Raw genomic sequence first — 6,000 nt, forward strand, 5'->3', positions numbered from 1 at the left:
GAGAATCTGTATTTTTTTTTTCTTATCCGAAATATACATTTCACGTGATACGTAGTTCGTGGTTGCATGGCACATAATTGATTAAATTATTTCCATATTTCATCACGTCATGTGATTGCTGGAACTTAATTACTTTAATCGTTTTTGGCTACTTAACATAAATAATAATGAACGATTTTCAGGTTTTTAGGTATGAAATCAAAGTTCCCTATCTTTCGAAACATATAAGGATAAGGGTCGATCAGTATGAGAGGCTAAACTAAGAAAATATCAAAATGCTAATAATATATATATGTGTGTTACTATGAATGCTTGAGACTGTACTTAATTATATGGCTATTTAAATTCCAAATTATGTTCGGAAACATATACCGGTCTCTCGACCTTAAATTATTACTAGCTATAGTGATGGATAAGCTTTGTTAATCATATATCAGTAATGAATAAGCATGTTAATCATATATAGGAACAAAAAGATTGGATATAACTAGTGAATAGAATATGGTTGAATCTGTAAAAAAAAAGAGACAAGAATATGGTTAGAAAATAATTAATTAGTTAAGAAAAATCATGTACTATAGCTGGCTTACCAGAAAAAATCATGTAGACAGCGAAGGCATTAACATGCCAACCGAAACCACAAACCATAGCAGCGCAACTCTAAAACAACAAATTTCAATATACTAACAAAGAAAAAAAAAAGTGATACATTTTTCCAGGAATAAACGTAATTTAATAAAAATAAATTAATAATATAATAATGTGATATGTAGTAAATGAATTTTTAATGATAATAAAATCATTATTATCTAGAAGTGCAAAAATTTACCTATCTAGTTGGCTAGTAAGGCAGAGTTATTAATTTTAGATTGTTTTTTTAACGATAAATATTAGTAAATTAATGAGTTATATTTTTCGGACACTTGAAAAGATTATATCAATTTAATTAGACATGACGTCGTAATACAAATTAAGTCTAAAAATATGATGCCTAATTAGTTCAATATACATATTTTTTTTTAAAATTAATTACATATAAATTATTAAAAAAAATAAAGTGATCAATCTATATCAATTCAATATGTTAGAGTACATAGAGAAAACACACAACTTATGTAAAAGTTAGGTTGGGATAGATATTAGAACTTTTTCATGTTTGTTTTAATGAATTGAACCTTCTAATAGCTCTATTATCAACCACTCTCTTTATTTAGGTGAGAATATCTTTGTTATGGAAGATAGAGATCTCAAATGGACAAATCAGATCCAACTTATCTTAACTTTTAAACGAATCATTTATTTTGCCTAACTCAATCTATTGACCTATCAATTAAAACCAAAATAGGCCACTTTATTTATTTTTAATAAATTTATAATTGAATAATGTACCGTACTGATATTGAATACCGATCTCACTAATAACACCAACCTTAACCGAACTTAGTTATAAACATTTCCGACAAACTATACCCTATTATTTATACAAAGAGAGACCGGCGAGGCTATGTTGATGTGGCCAAGGAGTTATAGATTGACAAAGCAATGCCAATATGGCTAGGAAGTTATCCAATGAAACCACCAACTTAACAATTATGGAGATGCTAATTCAAATGATCTCAGCTTAAGTAAGAAGATATATAGGAATAACTTGACAAGACAAAAACTAACTTGATTATTAGAGTTTTTTTTTACAGGTACATTCAAGATGCGTGAGGATTGAAGACCAACCTGGAGAACGTTGATAAGAGAAACAATTTCCTCTCGTGAAGTCAACCTGATTTTGGTAGGAACAAATAATAATATAAAACCTTTTCAAAAGTGGTGATTAAGTAAAAAATTATAATCAAGTTCCATGTGCATTTTTTTTCCCTTTTCAAAGATAATAGAGAAGTTATGTTATTACCTTGGTATTATTTTTTATCCATAAGAATTAAACATGATATAAATTTTTTTTATAGAATTTATATAATATTATATTGACAGTGTGAGAGTGCATTGAAAATGAGAAGGGTTGAAGGGTAAGTGTAAGATGGTATAAAATGTGAGGGGAATGCATTTGGAGAGAGATGATTAGGTTAGCACTTAGCATTAATCCAAAAGCACGAAGTGGGAAGACGACCATTCACCGACCAAAGCAATGACAATGGTATGATCTGGCACTACTTTTTTTTTCTTTTTCTTTTTCTCTCTGTCTCACTCCCTCATCGTCACAGCTACGTGTTCATTATATTCTTGCTAACTCCAGATACATACATGAATCACGATCCAAGAGTTGTTCTAGATTTTTAGTGTTCCATGATTTTCTCACACTTTGATTTTTATGTGAGTTGTGAAAAGGAGAGAGATATGATATACGGAATTTTAGTGACCCCACGCTCCCAAATAAATTAATATGTTATAAAAGTCGCTTCTAGACTACTACTACACTGTCCTTTAATATGATATCGAAGTAGAACCACTTCTTTTTTCTTTTTTCTTTTTTCTTTTTTCTTTTTTCTTTTTTTCTTTTACATCTCATCTACCGACCATAATTAAATACGATTTTTTGTCAAATAAATTGTGTTTATAATTTGCCAGAGTAACTCACCGTTAACATCTAGAAGGATTTTTTTTTAAATAGTGGAAAAGTTGAAGAACAAGAGAAAAAACAAATAACTATATGTTTATGAAGAAGAAGATTCTTCAAGTAAAAGTAAATTAAGAAAATACATAAATTAAATAATTAGACTATCAATTAATGAAAATATTTTCTTTGTTTAATTAGTTAACACACTGGTTTCTTTCTGAGAATATAAGTAAACATAATATATAAATTACAAATAAATATAACCTTAATTTGTGACATAAAAATGAGTTAGAGATACGTTGAAAAGATTTACATACCGACAAAACTTATATATCTTAATTTTAGATTAAAATTAAAGTTTTATTTTTATAACAGATAATTTTATTAAATGGATCTACATGGAGGGGATTGAGAACGTTTGTTCTCACTATTATTTTACACCCACATATTTTTTATTTTAAAAAATATATTTTAAAAAATAAAAAATAAATTCTAATAAAATAAACATATATATTTAAATTATCATATGTATAAAATATAAATTCAGAAAAATTGTTGATTTATTTGATATTTGTCAAACTTTTGAAAGAGATTAGTTCTCATATGTAATAAAGAATACTCATTAATAATGAATCAATTTTCTTAATTTTTTTAATTATATATATATATATATATATATATATATATATTAATGTTCACATATACAATGTAATATCTTAAAAATTAATTTTTGATAAAATAAAATTTGCAGCATGTATATAAGTATGTTTATTTTTGTACTTTCTATTTATTATATACACTAATTAAAAATTGTAAGATTATATACGTTGAATAAAAAAATTAAAATAAGAAAGATTGAAAGATTTGTGTTTTATTTATAATTTTATTATAAAATATGTTTTAAAATAAGTTATCGTCTAAAAAATTATATTAGATATTAAAAACATGTTTATGTCGTAAATAAATTAAATTAGATTTTTATATAATTTAACATATTTATTTTTATATTTTTATTAATGTTAAATTATTATAAAATAGGATTTTAGGATTATAGTTCTAACAAAACATTTAAAAAATATCTATGACAGATAAATAAGTCATATTTAGAATGTGTATTTTAAAAAAAAAGTTAGGTTCAAACCTTACTAAATTATAATATAACTTAATCTGACATAATTTATTTTCATCCTCAATAATTATGATATATATTTATACTTTTAAAATTTATATGTAAAATTTTTAATACTACAAATATATAAATAAGTTTCATTTTCACTATTTAAAATTTCTGGATCCGTCACAATAAATATGGAAGCTTATTATTAAAAAAATTATTTTATTATTAAAAAGTAACATCAATAATATTTATGATCAGTTTTATTTTTTTATTTTGTATATATATTATCATTATTATAATAAATTTTATTAACACTTCTTAAATTTAATAAAAAAAATAGGATATCCGTTAGTCACTGTAAATTTTTTATATATTGATATTTAATAAAATATAATTATTTAATCACATTGGATTATTTATTGAAAATATATTTTAAACTAAAAGATAAAAATTATTGAAAATATAGAGATAATTTGTAGCAACATTGATCTCAGCATAACTCAATCTCTTTTGGATATATTTACTTTTATCAAATCAACGCTTAAAATTTATTTATTTTGAATGTTTTAAATAATTAATAAAGAAAACTTTGTAAAAAAATTATTATTATTCTGTCATAAATCATAATTGTATGATAAATTTATTAACTTTTACAAATTATATTAACACTCAATACTAATTTTTGATTGGTTAAATGTATAAATTTTAATGTATAATATCTACCTAATCTTTTATATTTATTGTTGTTTAATTTCAGTTATATCAACTTCAACCACCCTGAATTAGTTTGTAAAACAATTTTTACTTTCATGGTAAATTATTGTTGGTTTATTTAGGAAGTTTTTCAACTTCTAAAAGGTTTACTTGTATTTCAAACATTTAAATCTTTTGGCACTTGATAAAGACACGTGAAAAAGAATAAAATAGTATTCATAATGAATGACTAAATACTTCCACTAATATCGTGACCAAAAATTACTATGTTATGAATAATAAATTTATATTATGATTCATAAATTTTTACTTATACATTAAAAGTAATTAATATTCTTTTTGTGATGACGGTAAAAAAAAACATATTTGTTTCTACAAGTTTTTCGGGACCAATAAAAAAAATGCAAAACACAAATTAAATAGAAAAAATTAATTAAATAATAATTTTCTAATCAGCGTGTTTGATAACGAATGACTTGAAATACATTTAGGTTAAATTCATCCTTTAATTTTTCAATTCATAATTTTAGTTACTTTATTTTAAAATAAAATCATTTAATCTTTTTAATTTTAAAGTATGAATAAATAAAAATTATTAATAAAAATAAATATCAATTAATCATTAAAATAAATATAAATAAAGTTTTCTAATACATTTTTTTAATTTTTAATTTTGTATATTATATCATTAAATATTATTTCACTTAAATGGTGACAAGTAATTGAACTACATTTAATTTTAACAATCAACAAATATTAAAATGATGATAAGAAAAAAAAATAAAAAAATAAAATATCTTTATTTTAAAATAGAGATATCAAAATTATAGATTGACAAAAATATATAAAATAAAAGTCTAATTTAGACTAAAAATTATTTAAAAAGTTGAATCAATTGTTATCTTTTAACAAATATTCTCCTAAACACACGAACATAATGATCATACCACTCACCATATATTTAACGTTTAAGGTTATTTACCACCTATATTAATATTGTTTGCCAATTCGTTTAAATTGCAAAAGTTTATGCAAAACACAAGACACTCTTTTAGCAAGATATTTTTTTTTTTATGAAAAATGATTTTGTGATTAAATATTTTTAAAAAAATCAAGTTTAAGATTTTGTTAAAAAGTGTCTTAAAATTATGAATTTCAAAATATTAGAGATTAAAATTGTGGATTTTATAAAATTGAAATATTAAATTATAGAATTAAAATTTGAGGATAAAAATTATGGACTAAATATTATAGAAAATTAAAAAAGTAATTTATCCAAATATTAATTAAAAAATATATAAAATATCTCATTAAATACTTTTAATTATTAAAAAATATATTGAATAGTTTATGTTTTAATCCAATAATTAATTTTAATAAATAGTTACAATTTTATATGTAGTATTTTATAAGAGCATCTATAATGATAGTTCTTATAAGTAATCTATTAAAAAAATTATTTTACTTTAATGCAATTCACTATGCTACATTATTCTTAAGCAACTCATACGTAACACGCTTAATTATATGACTTTTTATACGTTTTGTGATTTTTGTTATTTTGATGTCAGTCGCCATTGAGAATACTAGGTCAAGGGATCCT

The sequence above is a fragment of the Cajanus cajan genome, chromosome 3 (genome assembly GCF_000230855.2).
Source record: "Cajanus cajan strain Asha chromosome 3, NIPB_CcT2T_4, whole genome shotgun sequence".
Taxonomy (NCBI): Eukaryota; Viridiplantae; Streptophyta; class Magnoliopsida; order Fabales; family Fabaceae; genus Cajanus; species Cajanus cajan.